The sequence below is a fragment of the Dipodomys merriami genome, unplaced genomic scaffold (assembly GCF_024711535.1).
Source record: "Dipodomys merriami isolate MVZ:Mamm:240054 unplaced genomic scaffold, mDipMer1.0.p SCAF_3, whole genome shotgun sequence".
NCBI classification, from domain to species: Eukaryota; Metazoa; Chordata; class Mammalia; order Rodentia; family Heteromyidae; genus Dipodomys; species Dipodomys merriami.
In genome coordinates, this window is record NW_027204492.1 from 116,868,870 (window position 1) to 116,888,795 (window position 19,926).

A 19,926-nucleotide genomic window follows, 5' to 3' on the forward strand; every position below is an offset into this window, starting at 1 on the left:
GTGCGGACGTTCACCTTTTTTAAGAGCCAACATGGCTCTTGCTGCCGGGGCAGTAACAAAGTTGAATGTCCCTTCCTGTGGAAGATACTGATTCCATTCCCACGATTCCACTCCCACCACTTGGCTCCTCTTGTTTGGAAAAGAATCCCAAAGGAACCTACTACTCACTGTCCACATTCCACCACCAACAGAGTCTGACTTCCAGATCACACAGGAGCGACTTTGAGATGAAGAAAATGCTTTGCAGCAGGACAAATGCTCACCCCATTTAGCAAGATACATAAATAAAAATAATAATTACAACAACAACTACAATAATACACTCTGACAGAGACAAGAGGTTGGTAGCTGTACTAAATAAACATTACCTTGGCAAAGAACAGAGGAATTTGACTTAAAGCTTAAAGAACCACAAAAGTGCTGGACTCAATGGTTAAAACATCGAACGTGGTTATAAAAATGAGTGCACGCTTCTCCATTTCTTCATAGATTTATATATCTAGAGGACTCAACTATGACCTTATGAAACTGAATTTTAATCAAATTGAGAAGTCACTACGGGCAAAGTAGGATAATAATCTTACAAGCAATAAAATGGCTACCGTGATTGATTTATTGACCACCTGTGCAACTCAACTGCTTTCCAACTTTTCTAGTTGGAGTTCTGAGCCGTGCCACGTTGAAAACTATCCCTGCTGGTGGCTACCCAGGGAAGATCACGTTGCATCAGTCAGTAGCCACCAATAAGCTAGGCAGTAACAGAAGGGAAGGAATCAAATTAGAAAGCAGGGATTTCATTCCCATTTTTACAAACACAAGATAGTCCTGCTCTCTTATGATATGTGACAAAGAAAATCTCTGATGGGAAAAATAAGATGACAGGCTGTTGACCCACAGTGCCAAGCCCAGGCAGGTGGACCTTCTATTAAAGAGAAGTTGATACTGCCTGAAATTTGCCCAAATGTCTACTTCAGCAACTATTTCAGGCAATAATGCCTGAAACAGAAAGTCCAGCTGGAAACTCAGACAGAGCAAATCATGGCTGTGACCATTAGATACATAAGTGGCAGATAAAAATAAACAATCTAACCAACAGTCAAGTTTTGGGTGCTTCCCAGGGGATCCAAAGTAGGTGGTATCACTTCTGAATTGAAGTTAAGCGCTGCACTGAGAAGATGTAGAGACAGAGGGGGGGAGGGAGGGGGGAGAGGGAAAAGGGAAGGGAGAGGGGGAGGGAGAGGGAGAGGGGGAGGGAGATGGGGAGGGGGAGGGAGAGGGGAGGGAGGGCACACTAAGTAAAGTACAGGAAAAAGGCATCTGGGTGAGAAACTGGAAGGAACACTCCTCTCTGCGACCCAGAGGGGAGATGCAAATGGAAGAGAAATGGAATCTACGCATCCACGGGGAGGGCAGCAGTGAGTGCGGGCAAAGGACTTGCTACCTGAGAAATCAACCTGGCCTCTGTGTCATGTCAGTATGGTACAGGAGCTCCTGATTCTCAGAGTCATTTGCATCTGAGAAGGGGGTCCCTGGGTCCCCTCATCTGATTTTTACTACTTCTCCCCAACCAGTACCTTTCTGCTGGTAAAGCTATAGTTTCCATAAGCATAGCATCCTAGAGCCTGGATATGACATTTCTACTTGGATGGAGTCATTTAGAACAAGGCTCAGCAAACTTTAGTCACGGGCCAAATCAAATTGCCTGATTGTGTGCATCAACTTTAACTGGCTCACAGCCATGATCACTTGTTTACATATTGTCTTAATGTTACAATAGTAGAATAAAGTAGTTAAGACAATGACATGGCCCATAAAGCCTAAAATGCTTACTATTTGGCTCTCCATAGATGAAAACAAAAGTCTGCTAACCCAAGATCTATGTAGCGAGTGGTTGTAAAAATGGCCTATATACTCCATCCCGGCCTGGATCTACCATCTTTTCCATGGGAAGTCATGATTTCTCTTCATTAATACCTGGCGCATTTCTCTTTTCTTGAATCAGGGATGGTCTCGTGACATGTGGAAAAGCCAGCGTGTACATCCCGAGCCTAGATCCCCAGAGGCAAGGGAGCTTTTTCCTCTCAGACCTTATCCATCTTAAGAAGCAGTCTCAGCTACAATGCTGAAAAGGTGATAGAACCCACAGTCTTGCGTGGATCAGGTCAGTGAGCCCATCCCACACCCCTGAAGCCCAGCGGACCACAGACACACAAGTGAGCCAGCACTGGCCCAACCAAACCACCAGCCAGCCTGGTGCGAGAGTAATGCATACAGTTACTGTGGGATAGGATGTGTAAATCCCTGGGTTCAATCTCCAAACCCAAGGAGAAAGGTTATCATTTTGAAGCCTTGAGTTGCTATTCACAGCATCATAATCCTGGCTAATAGCTAGGATTTACTGGGGCTCTGAGGGAAAGGAAAATGAAGACAAAGTCAACTCTGTAGCAACCCCAGAGAAAAACCAGAGCAACAAGAAATGACAAAGCCACCCACAGAGGTAGGATAGAATGGAATTTGCCCTAGTTCATGCTGGTGGTATCTTGCCTGATAGTCTCTCTCTGACTCAATCATTATTTACCTTCAAAGGGACTTGGGAAGACTTGCAGTACACCCAGGTCTTTCATCCAAGCCCTTAAGGTAAAAAATATCTGAGCTGGGCACTGGTGGCTCATGCCTGTCATCCTAATTACTCAGGAAGCTGAGATCTAGAGATCGTGGTTCAAAGCCAGCCCAGGCAAGAAAGTCCATGAGACTCTTATCTCCAATTAACTACCCTTGAGCCAAAGAGCTCAGGGACAGCACCCAGGCCTTGAGTTCAACCCTCACAACTGACAAAAAAAATCTGTAGGTTTGGCCCCAGCATGAAGCCCCCAAAAGGTCAGGATCAAAGTCTGAGAAGGTGATAAGACCCTGTCCAGCAAACTCACCTCAATTGGACTAGAGCCTAAGATAAGCATGAAAGTATGATAAGCATCAGTGATGTCATCTTGGCCTTTGATGTTGAAAGCTACCCTCAGAATGAGGATCTGTACCATTTAAAGGAAGCGTAGACTTTGCAGAGTTGGATGTTTGCAAAAAAATATCATGGGTTCTAGAAGATGAAAGAAAGCAGGAAATCGCCCAGATAAGGGCGGGGGAGAGAGCCAAGGATATAATCAAGGCTTGTCTACATAGAGCACCCTGCCCTGGGGCTCACCAAAAATGTCACACAGAAAGCCAGACCTCAATGGCGTCCTGGCCTTCAACTGCTTTCCTCTCATCTTCCTGGAAAACAGCTTCACCGGCTAGAACCCTGTCCTGAATTTGCACCTGTTTCACCAGAGAGTTAGGGACATTCCACTTGGTCATCATGCACAGAGTGAAGCAGGATAATTCTAAGGAAATCAGATTTTTCAGAACAAGCTGGCAAGAGTCCCCAAGATCGCCCCCCAGGAAGCCTCCCCCCCAGCACCCCCTCCTAGCCACGGAAAGTGTGGCGCACAGCCCTCCCCCAAAGCTCAGCGCGGGTTATTGGGAATGAACAAGTCAGCATTTGCATTTGGGTGCAGCCCATGAACTGCTTCACCCTCGTCCTGATTTGGCTGCATCCTGGGGAAAGGGAGACTGGAGTTGAGGTCCCGCGGGGGGGGGGGGGGGGTGGCCGCAGCGCGGGACCCCGCCGATCTCCTCCCACATCACAAGCACACTCTTCAGTGTCTGCGTTCACATCATCTGGGCGCTCATCTCAAGCAATGCCATTCAGGGATCTGTGACCATTTTTGTCCTTACCATCTAGAAGAGGCCACCGGCCTAACCCCAAAGAGGATGACAGACACGCAATAAAAAAGATACCTACAGTGACCCACGGGAGCCACAGTCCGTGCTCAGGAAGGCTACTGCGCAGCCGCCGTGACGTCAAAGACTCCTGTGACTTCCCATCAGGTCAAAGGCAAACAGGCCCAGGGAATTGGAAGTGGCGTTGGACAGAGTCTAGGAAGCGGGTTAGCTCTGATCTCTCAGATTGTACTGTTTTTTTGAGAACTTCACTGTTACTAAACAAGAGTAGAGAATCCAACAGAGCCACTGGCGCTGCATTCTGCAAACTGCTTTCAGTGGCCAAGCCCTAAGTCTAAGCTCCAGGACCGGCACAAATAGACCATAAAAAAGCAGGTGGTGGACTAGATTGGCCCATGAGCTTTGCCAATTCCTGTTCGATTTTATTTGACTCCAGGAATAAGTCCAATATTTCTCTCTTCTACTATGGATGGATATTTGGGTGGCTTCCCATTTGGAGCCATTATCTAGCATGCTGCCATCATTGTTTATGCCTACTCATAACATGTCATGACCTCCTCCCGCCCCGTTGTCTGTGTGCCCAGGAGTGGGCAGGTGCCACAGGAGCCTGAGAACTCCATGCTGTACTAATTGCCAACTTAACTAACTCCGAGATGATTTGGACAGAGACAACAGAAAGCCAAAATTCATGTTCAAAGGTTAAAACTTACAATCCACAAGGAAGGCTGGGCATCCCAGGGAAGAGAAACCGGCCCGGGAGAGAAACTCTGCTAGTAAATTCTGCTGTGGGTCTCACGAGCTTTTCCGTGAGCTGTCTGCACACCTTTCTCCTTCCTGTCCTCTCATGTTCACTGAGCTCTGATACTCGGGGCTTTGAAAGTACCTCATGTAAAGAGCTGGATGGAGAGTGTCTTTGACTTTGTGAGCTATACAGTCTGGCAAAATGACTGCCATTATAGCACAAAACAGCCACAGACAATAGGTAAACGAAAGCGTGCCTGTGTGCCAAAACGTCTCTACTTAGCACAGTGAGTAATGGAGTCGGGTTTGATGCAAGCCTTGAGTGGCTGGATCCCGCTTGAAGCCCCCTGCATTTAGGGGCATTTGTTACCTGCCAGGCTCCAGTGTGAGGCACTAACACACAATATCACCTTCCAATAGAGTCCAGCAAACCAATCATCATGATGTGCCGGGTCGGGTACACCAATAAGCAGCCACAGCCATTCCTCACACGTTCATCTCAAGGAAGGAATGACCTCCCAGAAATGCAACGAATGAACATCGTTAGCAACATCTCAACCTTGGATTTTTGAGACAAGCAAAAGAAGTTTCTAACAGACAAATGCACATGTGCACACACGCACATGCACACAGAGGTTTCTATAAGATCCGACAATTGGAATGGTTTCTCAAACTGATTAGTGCCCCTAATGCTTCCAAACTCCAGGTTCCTTAGCTCATGAGTGAAAATATATTGACGCTAGCAAAGGTTCAAGGTCATCGCAAGTACAGTTTAGCTGTAATATTTCTAAACCACTATGAACAGTGTAAGAGACGGTAAGCACTCCATAACACACATCTGGGGGAGAGGCCTGGAGCACATCAAGCTCATAGACAGGCCTTGCTCAGATGACATGTACAAATAAACAGCCCCAAATTTTCATTTCTCACAAACTTTCCAGACACTCCAATAACTCATCACAAGAAACCTTTAAATTTTTTTCTTGAAACCTTTGTAATTTCATGGGGGGCGGGGTGTAAACTGACCATAAGCACTGGTCACTCTCCCGCTACCTGGTGAGGAGCCTCTGAGCTCAGAGGGCATGTCATTACAGCATGTGGCCACCAGATGGAGCTCCCCAGAGTTTAGTGGTTCAGCAATCATGTGCAAAGATGGCCTCCTCTTTTCTCCATCTTGTGCCAACCTGTCTCTTTTCTGCCTCTGTCCTGCCCTGCCTCATATATGCTCTTCTTGTCAGCCCACACAGTGTAACTGTATGGCCTGCCTTAGGTCACTAGAAATACCTACCTACATAGCCCACTGCTCCAGCCCTGGCCCAAACAACGTCACTAGCTGAGTCCCTTTCTAATCCATGTTCTTTCTCTGTCCTGTTCAGTAGCCTCTCATTACCCACTGTGCCTCAAGTGCACCCCAAAAGATGCTTGCAACAGGTGGTCTAAACACAGAATACTGAGCATAAGAATGAGGATGTATGGGAACACATGCTGTGTTGTTCTAGTTATACAATGTTCAGAAACCGGCAGAAGTGAACTATGATTCACTAGAATGGAGAATTTACTGGTGAGTCCACAAAGAAACTCAGACACACCCAGCTGCATTGAGGAGATCAGTTTGGGGGTGAGTTGGACAGAAAATGCCACAGCAGTGGCGCTGCTCTGTATCCTAACCTGATGTCCTAGGTGTTTGTTTTGCGACTCGTTAAGCTGTCTAGAAGCCTGAGGGTGTGTAGACACAAGTTGAAGGGGTGACAGAAAAGGCTGAAAGCAGCCCGTGAGTGTGGGAGTTGCCTTAAGGTTAGAGTGCATGGTCAGCTCCCTGAGCTACGGACAACCAGGCCACTTGGTCCCTGGTTCCCCATTTTCCACTCAGTTCCCTAACAAGGGGAGTACCCTGGAGCATACATTATGGACTGAGGATGCCCTGTGTGGCCTGTACGCAGCCCTGGTATCTGTGTGCACACATGACATGTTTCCACGCTGCAACCTGCTACAAATTAATCACTAGATTACAGTTACACAACAGAGCAATGCTCTCTTAATCTACCAATATGGATGAAGGCAGAAGAGAGTTTTTGCTACAAATATTTGGGGTTGTAGCGAATAGTTCTTTATCTGCTTCTGTGTGCTGCTCAGAAATGAGAGAGGGAAAGTGGAAGATTAAAGTGGAAGATTATATGCACACCTAATGCATATGCGCATGTGTACACACACACACACATGCACAAACACACTTTCCCATCTTGGACATGAGGAGACATTGAAAAGAGATACGGACCTGACCTGTCCCTGCACTGTCCTCTAAGCAGGTGCTGATGTCACAGAGAAGCCTTCACCTTGGTCGCTACACCCAACTTGTAATACTGACAAAGGACCACATGCAAATGAACTGCCTGTGCATGTGACTCTGCTAGCCACACTCAATTCTAGCATAGCTACTGCATCGCACACAGCCACGCCCCTTCTAGATCACTCAGAACTTTCTAGCAAGCTCCAACAGATTTCTATCCGTATCTCTGGGCCTGACATCACTGTTTTGGAGCCCAGGGAAAAAGCTCTGCTCATATGACAGGACTGCCGTGCATCATAGAGAACAGCTCTCAGCCGATGATGATGCTCAGACCGTGCCCCTTAAATGGAATTGTTTCCATGCTAGTGTTTTGTACGTGAGCAAAACAAACCAACAAAAAACACACAAAGACAATGTAATAGCCGCAATGTGACCATTCCTTAAGTGGCCCCTGACACAAAACCCGTTTTTTCCACTGCTACTGGGGGACGGGGAGGAAGCGGCTGGGTAGCAGAGTAGAAACTCGGTGCCAATCTCCAGTGCTCTCAACAAATGCCTTTAAGGTATCAAAGAAATATTTGCCTATGCCTATATCTTCCAGAGTTTTCCCTATACACTCTTGTGGTAATTTTAAGGCTTCCAATCTCACATTAAGATCTTTGATCCATTTGAAGTTGATTTTCATACAGGTTGAGAGACAGGGGTCTACTTTCAGTCTCCTGTATGTAGCTAGCCAGTGTACCCAGCAGTGCTTCTTAAAGAAGCTAGTGTTTCTCCAGTGCATGTTTTTGACTCCTTTGTCAAAGATCAGATGGCAATATTTGTATGCTTTTATTCTTGCATGTTCTATCCTATTGCATTGATCTTGTTGTCTGTTTTTGTGTCAGTACCATGCTGGTTTTGTTACTCTGTCTCTGTATTATAATTTGAAATCTGCTCTTGAGATACCTCCAGGTTGCTCTTTCTCCTCAGGATGGCTTTTGCTATTTGGGGTCTTTATGTAAGGATGCATGAATGTGACTGTATCAAATGTAAAAGTTTCTGCACAGCAAAATAAATAATTACAAGAACCAAGAGTCAACCCATCGAATGGGATAAAACCTTTTCCAGATGCACAACAAATAAAGGATTCATATCCAGAAAATACAAAGCACACACACACACACACACACACACACACACACACACGCACACGCACACGCACACACACCAGTCAAGCCTCCAAACACCAAGCCAGGTTCTCCAGAGAAAAGACAAAGGTGTTGACAGTGACAAGAACCCATAGGTGGCCACCAAGAACAGGCCAAGAGTCATAGGGCTGAAGAGAGACAAGCCTTGAAGATTCGAGCAGCTGGAGAGCCAGAGAACATGTGGAGAGGCATGGGATAATTAAACTCAGCCAGGAAGTCATGGCACAGAGAGATGGCGACTTCCTTCTCCTTCTCCTCCTCCTCCTCCTTCCTCCTGGGCACAGATCCCTGTCCACCAGCACACTCGGAGCCCCTTGACTACCATATGGTTTGTACAGGGTTGGGTGCACTGATCTGATACGGGCATGGCAGGCTTCCTACAGCCCCAGACCCATGCGGCTATCTGTCCTATTTTCAAACCCAGCCTGTGTGCTGGGAAGGAGCTGAGACCCACCTCAAGTGGCCTCGGGGGACACAATGGACTCAGTGTTCTCCGCCCTCCCGCAAGGGGGATGGGGACATGAAGTCTCTGTTGCCTGTGCCAAGAGTCAACAAGTCAGAATGTCCCAGTAACAACAACAACAACAACAACAAGGTCCTGTAGTCTCACAGTGCGAGGGTGTTCTTCTACGTCCTTCCCATGTCTGAAGTTGACAGAGCTCCTGACGTCTTGTGAATCACGTGCTGTCACCAGTCCCCTAATACAGATGAGTCAACTGAGACAGAGAAGAGATTAGGGATCACAGAAGCGAGGAGGGAGCTGACTGAGCTCAGACCCCAGAGGCCTTACTCATCTCAGGATGCAGGAAAACCTTGCTTCCCTTCCTTGAGAGGCTATCGGGAGCCACGCTTCTCCTGAACCATGTGGAAAGTGCTTGTCAAAGATACCATGGAAGCCGGGCGCTGGTGGCTCACGCCTGTAATCCCAGCTACTCAGGAGGCTGAGATCTGGGGATCATGGTTCAAAGCCAGCCCGGGCAGGAAAGTCCCTGAGACTCTTTTTTTTTTTTAATTTTATTTTATTTTATTTGAGAACATACTGTACAGAGGGGTTACAATTACATGGGCAGGAGTCCCTGAGACTCTTATCTCTAGTTAACCACCAGAAAACTGGAAGTGGCACTATTGTTCAAGCGGTAGAACGCTCGCCTTAAGCCGAAGAGCTCAGGGACAGCGCCCAGGCTCAGAGTTCAAGCCCTACAATCAACAAAAACAAAAACCCACCATGTAAAGTTTTCCACCTTCCTCATCCTCTGAAACATGGCTATATTCATGTCCTCAGCCTACTATTAGAATGTACCACAGAGCAGGTGGCTCAGATAGGAGAAGCTTATTGCAGCCCAGTTCTAGAGGCTGGATGTCACAGATTAAAGTGTGGGCTTTAAAGGAAAGACCTGTTCCAGGCCTCTCTCAGGGGTCTATCTGTGTGTGTGTACGTGTGTGCGCGTGCATGTAATTTTCCTTTCCTTTCCCTTTTTTCTTTTTTTTCTTTCTTTTTTTTTTGTCTGTTGTGGGGCTTGAACTCAGGGCCTGAACACTGTCCCTGAGCTTTTCTGCTCAAGGCCAGCACTCTACCACTTTGAGTTACAGCGCCACTTCTGGTTTTCTGGTGGTTCATCGGAGTCTCATGGACTTTCCCGCTTGGGCTGGATTTGAACAATGATCCTCAGATCTCAGCCTCTTGCGTAGCCAGGATTACAGGCGTGAGCCACTAGTGCGTAGCCCCAATTTTCCTTGTGACGATACTGGACCTATTTGATTAGGAGCTTGTATTAATGAACTTATTGTATCTTCATTCCTTCTGTAAAGAGTCTGTCTGCAAAGAAGGTCCCTCTCGGAAGTACTGAGCATTCGGACTGCAACGTGTGAATTGGAGAGGAGACAAGCTGAACCCATATCAGGCCCAAAGACGGTGCTGGAGAGAATGCCCTCCGTCCCGCCCTCTCCTGGAGTCCTCACCCCGGCCTTCGGTGGAGCATTTCCCTGACAAGCCTTTCTGTACAACAACTGATTTTCTTCTTACCTCTGATATTCCCCTTCATGAAAAGAATTCCGACCCTGATGACTAGCAAGGGTATCGCGGTTGTAAGCACAGTGAAGCGCACGTGGCTGCAATTCCAGCCACTTCCCATGTGTGCGGAGACATGGGTGCTGGCGAAACGGATGACTAGCTGAGAGGCAAAGCAGCTGCGCGCGGCCAGCTCTGCGGGATCCCGACCTCAACGCCCTTGAGTTGAAGCAGTGCCTCCGGCGCAACGGCCACCCTGGCGGAGAGAGCGCGAGCTGCGCGCGCAGCCAAGTAAGTCCCGAAGGGAAACGAAGACTCAAGGAGAAAGCAGCCAGGCCACAGGGCCCGCAAGAACCTGCGGGGTCAGGGTGAGCACGCAGCGCAGCGTGACGGCCTGGAGAGATGAGTCCACAGCCCCATGGAGGAGGCCGGGACACATCAGCCAAACCTGCTGCAGGCCACCCGGCTCTTCCTGCTCCGTCATCTCTGGCTTGGATAAGAAAGGGCTGGGGACCCCCCTGGAGAGGGTCTCTTGTAGAGCTTGAACAGGAGTTCCGGTCACCCAGTTCAGCCAATGGCTGGGCACGCTGTCACTCAATGGAACCATCCTACAACAGCTGTCCTCCATGGCAATGACTGGTCCTCGAGGACATGAGCCTCGACTCTTTGGTTCCAATCTCTATCCCGCCACTAGACTTAACATGTTCTACACTGAAGGCAATGTCCCCCGCTAGGGGACATGTGGCAAGGATGCCTTGTGCAGTGGCTAGTGCTCTCCCTGACCTCCAGCTACTAAACACTGCACAATGCACACAACAAGGACATCCCCCATCACAAAGCCAAATGGACACAGTATCAAGCTAAGAAGCACTGGCCCTGCCAGGCACTGGTGGCTCACGCCTGTCATCCTAGCTACTCAGGAGGCTGAGATCTGAGGATTCAGGTTCAAAGCCAGCCTGGGCAGGAACGTCTGTGAAACTCCTATCTCCAAGTAATCACCAGAGAACTGGAAGTGGCGCTGTAGCTCGAACTGGTAGAGCGCTCGCCTTGAACAAAAGAGCTCAGGGACAGCGCCCAGGCCCTGAGTTCAAGCCCACAACCAACCGAGAAAAGAAAAGAAAACCTGACCTAGACAGATAGCTGGGACCCAAAGAATAGTTGTTGAATTAAAACCTAATTAAGAGGGCCGGGGCTCTGGCTCAGTGGTAGAGTACTTGCTCACCATACACCAGCTAAGCGATGTAAAAAATATATACCTATATAGTTGAGGCAATAAATGTGTGAGTGAGTGAATGAATGAATGAATGAATGATCAAGGCTTATGTCTTACACAAATGCTCATTCAGATTCCATAATATTAATGGTCTTTCTAGGATATTAGTATTTTGTCTCAGTCAACAAATATTTAAGAAGCACTTACTACATGCTGTGTTCTTACAGCACTAAAGAAAGCAAATATGGCCTTTGGCCTCCCAGAGGCTAAGCTGGAAAATGGAACCTGGGTATGCCCCAGTTGTTCCATAGCTATAGCACAATTGTTCACATAAGCTGAGCTAAGACTTTTTTTTTTTTTTGTCGATCATGGGGCTTGAATTCTGGGCCTGGGCGCTGTCCGCGAGCTCTTCAGCTCAAGGCTACTGCTCTACCACTTAAGCCACAGCACCACTTCCAGTTTTGTTGTAGTTAATTGGAGTCTCAGGGACTTTCCTGCCTGGGTTGACTTTGAACTGCAATCCTCAGATGTCTGCCTCCTGAGTAGCTAGGAGGCGGCAGCTCACAGGCGTGAGCCACTGGTGCCCGGCTTGGGGTAAGACATCTGACTCCTCTGAACATCTGTTCCTCGTATGTAAAATCATAGGGAGTTCTCTGACTTTGAAACATGCTTCTACCAACGAAATTCTATTTATTTAGTTAATGAATCATTTTCTCTTTAGAGTTTTTATATTCCTATAATATTATCATCGTTGATTATAAAAGATTGATAAATGGGCATGTCCATTCATGAAACGCCAGCTAAGCCAGGGGCCAGTGGCTCATGCCACTCAGCAAGCTGAGATCTGAGAATCTCAGTTTGAAGCTAGCTCAAGCAGAAAAGTCCTCAAGAATCTATCTCCAGTTAACCAGTAAACAGTCAAACTGGAAGTATGACTCACGTGGCAGAGCCCCAGCTGTGAGCAAAGACAAAGAGCACAAGGCCCTGAGTTCTAGCCCAGCACTAGCATGCACACACACAAAATGCAGTTAAGGAATCACTTCACTGCCCACTGATGTTGACTGATACATACCATGAGCCTAAGGCAAACAAGTTTCCCCCACCACACAGCCCGAGAAATGAGGTGTGTTGAGTATTCCTATTTTATCTCTACAAGAGCTATTTACAAAGCCAATTTGAAAAGAAAAACAAAAAATGGAGTGGGTTACTGCTGCAAGAAACATAGACGAATCTCAAAATTATGAAGAGTAAAAGAAGGCAGACATGAAAGCGCATCTATTATTTGCTTCCATCTAGATGAAGTTTGGCGATGGGCCAAACCGTGGGGACAGAAAGAATTCTTGTTTTCTGTTGCCAGAGCGTTTGACTAAAATGAGGCAAAATGGGACCCTCTGGGTTTCTGTTATGTCAAAACAAAACAATGCATTTTAACTGTGCATACATTATATCCCAAGAAAGGAAACAGTGGGCATTGTACAGATAAGGCTGTCTTCCCAGGAAGTTTCTAAAACAATCTCTAACTAAGTTATCTGCAGATGCTTGCCTCAGGAAGGAAGGCAGAGGACCCAGAACTGGAAGGAAACAGAGCATCTTTTGTATAACCTTGAAATCGACCCTGTGTATGCATTATTGTTTCAAAATAGTCATGAACACATATCATTATGCTACATAAAATAAACCAGCCTCTTCAGAAATAAAATATCATGTTTTCTCTCATAGGCAGAACCTAGATTTTTTTTTTTTAAAATAGCATAGCCAGGCACTGGTGGCTCACACCCATAGTCCTGGCTACTCAGGGGGCTGAAATCTGAAGACTGTGGTTCGAAATTAGCTCAGGCAGGAAAGTCCATGAGACTCTTACCTCCAATTAACCACCAACATAGCCAGAAGTGGAGCTGTACCTCAAGTGGTGGAGTGCTGGCCCTGAGCACAAAAGCTCAGGGACAAGCCCCAGGACTAGCACAACTTAGCATAAATGTAAAACAGGTACTGCTTGCTGGAGATCTGGGTAAGAGGCAGGAGGTGAAAGAAGGCAAAAAGGGGTGACTGTGACCAAAGCATTTTATATGCATGATTGAAACTAGAATAATAAAACCCATTAAAATTGTTTCAAAAAAAGAGGGGATGTTAATAAGGAGTAATAGAGGGGGTGAATTTGATTGTTGTATCTTATAGGCATTTATGGATATATTACAACAAAACCCCTTTGAACAATTAACATCTGCTAATACAAAAGAACGGTAAAATATATGCATTGTTATCTTAACAGAAACCCACCCCCGGATACAAAGGGAAGTTTCTCTCTAGCTGCCCACTGGAAATGTGCTGAAGGATTGGATAACAAGACTTGCCCTGTGGGCAACACCCCAGTTTGCTGAGGAGGAGGGGAACAGGGAAGGATCCTGCAACACACTGACTGTAAAAGCAAGTACCACAAGAATTTATTGTCAGACTCTGGTAGCTTAAGCCTATAATCCCAGCTACTCAGGAGGCTGAGATCTGAGCACTGCAGTTCAAAGCCAGCCCAAGCAGGAAAGCCCATATAGACTCTTATTTCCAATTAACTAGCAAAAGCCCAAAAGCTCTACAGTTGTGGTTCAAGTGGTAGAACATGCTAACTTTGAATAAAAACGTCCAGGGACAGTGCCTAGGCTTTGAGTTCAAGTCCCAGGACTGGCACCAAAAAAAGAGAAGAATTGACCTGTCTTCTAGTTGGCCATTTGCTAAAAGAGTTCTCAAAAAAAAAAGTAGAAAAAAGAAAATTAAGAAAAAAAATAAACTATTGCTGTCATGACATTTTATTTGTAAATATCTTAACATGCATCTCCAAAGAGTAAGAGCCCTCTTCACAAACACATGCATTTGCTGTCTACTGCTGCATAGGAAGGCCACAGCACAGCAGAAAGAAACAGACATGTCTTGTCTCATTGGTCCTGGGCCAAAAATCCAGGTGTGGCTAAGCTGGACAGCAGGACTCCAGAGCTCTCGGACTGGTGGCTCACACCTGTCATCCTCGCTACTCAGGAAGCTGAGATCTGAGGATCCTGGTTCAAAGGCAGCCTGAGCAAGAAAGTCTGTGAGACTCTTACCTGTAATTAACCCAAAGTGGAGCTGAGGCTCAAAGTGGTAGAGCCTTGAGCAAAAATGCTTAGGGGCAGCACCCAGGTCCTGAGTTCAAGCCACATGACCCACAAATAAAAGAAGGTAACCCCCAACTCCCGGCCCACCTGGGGCTGGAGGACCTGCTACCAGAAACACGTTGCTGCCATGTGTGGGTTCCTAGGGGTCATCGGGTCCCCCCACTCCACACAGGGCTGCTCATGGCAGGACCGCCCTTTCCTTCAGCAGACCCATCCAAGACAGAGAGAGCATACCCGAGAAAGTCCCGGGCCCTTTCTCCCCTCATGCCAGAAGAGCATCTCATTACTCCACACCACCCGCGCAGCTGTCCACACGAGCCTCCTCGAATTCAGTGAATAACCAGGCACAGAAAGAGTCACCAAGTGTCACCCGATGCCTAATACGCATTTCCTCAGGCCGTGACCCCATCAATGGGCCCCCCGGCATTTGGCTCCTGAGGCTCGTAGTCATCATTTGATAAGCTGTTATCTGCCTGCGTCTCATTCCTGACAGCGACTTATGAAGACACAAGGCTAGGAACCCAGAGCGTCAAGCTGTTCTGGGGCTCAGAAGAGTCTGGGAGGCCCCGTCTGAACCCTAGAAGCACTGGCTAGACCCCCAGGATGGAAGCCCCAGGAGACAAGGTCCTGGGAAGGGCCCGGGGCCTGCTGCTGTTGCCTCGGCCTTTGGCCCCGCCTGGCAGCCCCTTCTCCAAGGGGCCGCTCTGACCCTCCCGCACGACATATTTGACGGGACCACGAAGGGAGAGATGCAGCAAGGCAGTGAGGGAGTGCGGGATGTCGAGGACAGAGCACAGTCCCAGCCCCAGGGGACAAGGACAAAATTATGCAGGCTTTCTAACTTCCTGCTCGCACCACGGGAAACACACGCCACACCTGGCAGCGTCACTCCCAGCGTGACTTCATGTCCCTCGGAGACTCCAATTGGCAGGCCGCTTCCATTCCCCTGGGCCTCTCTAAATGCCGAGGAAGCGGTACCGTCGTGGACGGCTGGACAGACTTCACAGTCCTCCCTCCCACTCTGAGAGGTCACGCTGGCCAAGGTCACCTTCCTAAGTACCAGAGCTAGACTTTCAGACTTTCAGACATGAGTCCAGTTCTGAAGTTTAAAGCGTGTGTGTGTGTGTGTGTGTGTGTGTGTGTGTGTGTGTGTCTGTCTGTCTGTCTGTCTGTCTGTCTGTCTGTGTGCGCGCCTGCTGCCCAGAGGGACCAGCCAGCAGCCACTGCTGGAGACAAATGTGTTTGCCTCCTCCTAACAGTGGGAATGCCATCACCAGCCTATTGTCACCACATGGGACTAGCACAGAAGACACCTTATTTCATCTCTAGAATACCTCAACTGCTCTGACCTGACCAGGAAGTGACCTCCTAGCCGCCAGCCCCATCCACAACATTGAGACTTTGTACATAGCACTACCTTTGACCCTGTTGGAAAACGCAGTACCTCAGGCAGAAGCTATGGGCTCACTATACCTTAATCTGGTCCCCAGAAACAGGCGGACCAAGGGCGAACAAATGCAGCCGTGGTACTCGCCGGACACGATGTTGAAAATGACCTATACAACTTATGGGTGGGAATGGAAGGGAAAGACTGAGAGAACGAAGGTAGGGGTGACACTGTCCAAAAAGAAATACACTCTATGTGACTTAAGCAAGTGTAACCCCTCTGCACATCACCTTTAAAATAATAATTTAAAAACTTCAAATGAAATGCCATCTCTGCACTCCAGCCTCACCAGGTGAGTCACGGCTGGAATCCCAGCGTGTTTCTGCCCATGGTTGTGTAGTGCTTGTTTTCTTATTCCCCAAAAGTGGCCTAGCTGCCAGGTTTGTGCCCGGCTCCAAATGGCATACACATACCTCCTCCACTTACAAGAGAAATGGTATTCACAAACCCTTGGTGTCTAAAGGCCTTCACGTTGTATTTTCCAGTATGTCCAACACTATAAAGGAAACTTGATTTCTGACACCCAGTGCTCCACATTGAATAAATCATAGGAAAATGAATTTCATAATGTTGGTGCCAGAACAACTTTTGTAGGGTATGTAGGAGTTGAAGTGTTGCTTAATGGTGGGTAGAGTGCTTACCTAGCATTTGACACACTGGAACCCAGTAGCACAAGGAAAATAAAGTGAAAATGACCTAAATCAGTAGGCTTCAACCAGAGACGCCACAGCTGTCAGGGGACACGTGCTCACATCTATTGAGACTTGGATCCTAACTAGGAGAGGCTTTGGTCTGGCACCAGTGAGGTGGGGGCCACAGGTACTGCTAATGCACAAGCCCGCTCCTGCAACAGAGAGTAACCTGGCCTCCAACCGTGCCCGGGTTGCAACATGCTAGTCTAAATGTCTTTGTAATCTTGAGGATGAGAAAACAAAGGCCTGAAGACAAACCTTCTTGTTCAGGGTTATATAAAGTCACAAAGCCAAAGTAGAACCCAGTCTGTTAACACCTGCTCCGTCTAGAGTGGGCTGGAGGTGCAGAGAGGGTGGGGGCTTGGAGACCTGTTTAACTGTTCAATGGATTTACTTGGTTGGTGCTGTGGATGCGATCCAGAGCCTGCCCCGTGGTTAGCACATGTTCTACCAATGAGCTGCCCCCAACAGCTGATCTCAATCCTGAAGCAAGCTGAGCCAAAGGCAGAAAATGGCAATAACGAAGTCGCTGAATGACTACAGCAACACGTCAGGATACCCTCCACCGAAAGAAATGCTTTCTTCCGTTACCAAGGGAAACAGCATTGCTTCCCAGTCCCCCTCGGCCCTTCTGGAGCACAAGGCCTCCTGCTGTGAGTTCCCCTGGAGTTGACCAACGCCCCGGCTCCCGGCTGCAGGTTCTCGGCAAAGAATGCCACATTGTCCTCCTCCTAACGGTGCCCACTCGGCCTGGCCGACAGCAGGAGGAAGGAATGTAAACAGGGTCCAAAGAGACGCCGTGAGCTCACGGTTCCGCGTGGGAAGGGACAGGAGCGCTGGCCACCTTCGCGCTGGGCTCATCTCCATCCATTTTGTTCTTCCAGATGTTGCTGTCTCTCGCTGCCGCCGGTGCTCTTGGGGTGCGATGGGGGTGCGGGCAATGCCTTTTATTGTACGCTGTGATTTTTCCCATCTGCTGCAAGCCTTGGGGGGAGGGGGTCCTGCACATTTAAAGGCCAGAGCCTTGCGCAGCTACTGCGAACCCCGACGCCGCCGGGCCCCCGCCAGCCTGTGCTTTGAAAGGCCTCACGCAGCCCCCCAAGCCTGAGCAAGGCGCCGTCTCCCCAGCACGTCAGGATGCAAAGCGCACCACGGACTGGGCGGCGAACCCGAACCTTCTCAATCAACGCCCCATTGTGTGCTGAGAACGCACGGATGGTGCTCATCCAGCCGCCCCCCCCTCCGCCAACACGCTCCCGCCTGGGACCCGCGGCCCTGTTCCCGCGGGGGGCACCCCGACGCCGGCCCCACGCAAGCAGCAGGCCACTCCCCGCCTGGTGCGTGAAGCCACGGCCCTGCTGCGGGGAGGGCGGCTGCGGCCCGGCTGCCCGGTGCCCGCTGCGGCTCCGCCTGCGCCTCTGCGCCGCCAGGGCGGCCGGGGAGAGCGGCGGGCGTCCCGCGCCCCTTACCTGCACTGCGGCATGCTGCGGCGCGGCCGCGCACCTGGCCCGCATCCTACAGCATCCTTTCTTCAGCGGACGGTGGGCAGCGTTGTGACGTCACCGGGGGCGGGGCTCCGCGCCGTCACGTGATGGCTTTGGAGTGCGGTTCGGAACGAAGCAAGGTGATCTCGGGGTGAGGGTAACAGTCCCTAGCAACCGTCTTCAGCCAGATCCTTCTGCTTCAGGCTTGTTTGCTTCGATGGGTGCTGTGAGCCTAGGGAAGTGCAAATCCAAATTATTACAGCTTCCAAGTATGTAATAGGATTTCAAACGAACTCTCAATAACGAGATTAAAATGAGAAGACATGCGACCAAGTGTTCTTTTTCAAAACCAGTATTTATCAAATGAAGCAGAGAAATATATGTTGTGCAAATCAAACTCACATTGAAATGCATGAATATACACTGTATACAGAAATCAGATGTCAAATATTACACGGAACAGTTTAAAACAATTACAGAATATGATACTAATCATACTGATAAATAATACTTTCCTCTCGAGAGCTGTATTCTAAAATTTATACATATTTTCCAAACGGGGTGAGGGAGAATGGCCACACCACATAATACCACCACTCACTTCGGGCTGGAGATGTGACTCACACACTATTTACTTGAATGTTTAATTCTAAATATAAAGGTACTGTATGAGAATAATTGTATATGGCTGTATTTATTTTCTTAAATTTTCTGGTAAAGCATAAAAGTCTTAATTGACAGTAAATTGCTATCTGTTTTCTAATTTGTATCACATTCTGAAAAAGTGAGTCATTTTGCTATTACAGAAAATATGTCCAATATCAACATTTCCTATACACAACTAAAAGAGCCTTGCCTAGAAAGCCTTAGAAGATTCTGTAAGACAGCTGAGGATGTGGCTGAAACGATAAGAGCACCTGCCTAACAAGTACAAGAGCCAGAAATGAAACCCAATACCATGGGAAAAAAGGAGAAAACTCTGTGAACATTTAGTAAATGTGAAAAGCATATTTGCAACTTTAAGCAGTCCCCATACCCCAATGCCATGAAAAGGGACATGGACAAATTCTTCTTTTGCCAAACCACATAAACATTGTTTGAAATTCGAAGGGACAAAAGGCAGAACAATGATATTTGTATTGTAATTTCATACCAATCAATTTCTTTTCATGAGTTGCACAACTTTAATATTCCTTTCACTCCTACCCCGGAATGACACATGAAATACACTGCCTTCCAGTAGGTTAAACTTACTTGCTATTTATTTCAAGCAGCTTTTCTGCCATTCTATATTTAGCCTTGCCCCCTCCCCTTTTTTTAAACCACCATTCCCTCCAGAGTAAGCACATTTCTGTTCAGAAAGTCGTTCTCTAATTTAGGCATAAATACAGCCCATGCCCCTCACTAAGACCATATTTTAAACCTTGACAGTGGCGGTTTGTAGGTCACGGCTCTCAGGTTTGTTTTCCTGAGCGCCAAAGAACTTACCTTTTGTTGTCAGATTCTAGAGATGTAAAGTTCAAATGCTACCGGGATCCCCTGCTCCATTTGTCTGAGGGTCTGATTCGAGAGGACAAGTGACAGGCTCATCTTCCTGACAGGCAAAAGTCGCTTTCAGCGTCAGCCGTTCGGAGGGCCCCAGAGGGAGGGTGGGAGGGTCACGTGCTTGGCCCAGCCACTCAGCCCCCGCGCAGCGGCCAGGTCACAGAGACCACAGTGCCAGTCTGTCATCTCCTACCTTCGGAGCAATCCAGTGGAGACTCAACGCTGCGTCAAGTAAGGACGCCCCGCCCTGAGGGTCTGGACAGCAGCTGCTACCGAAGCTCTAGAATCAACGGCAAGTGGGCAGCGTATAATGTATCACGCCAGGCAGGAGCAGATGGTACAATTCAACCCACTTGGTAGAAATGACCAAATATAAGCACCTTCCTCATCCAGAACAGGTTTTGG

The 19,926-nt window shown here is 48.2% G+C and overlaps 1 protein-coding gene across 2 annotated transcripts in view; it reads right to left on the bottom strand.

Annotated features, from left to right (window-relative positions):
- The window catches only part of Clcn4 (chloride voltage-gated channel 4), a 61,687-nt gene extending 42,083 nt beyond the window's left edge, over window positions 1-19,604 (bottom strand). For both annotated transcript variants that reach the window (XM_070040910.1, XM_070040909.1), the window contains exons 1-2: window positions 19,465-19,604; window positions 17,962-18,208 (exon numbers count right to left, since the gene is read on the bottom strand). The gene's annotated coding sequence lies outside the window, so the exon portion shown is untranslated. The remainder of the gene's footprint in view (window positions 1-17,961; window positions 18,209-19,464) is intronic.
- Window positions 19,605-19,926: the final 322 nt, after the last annotated feature.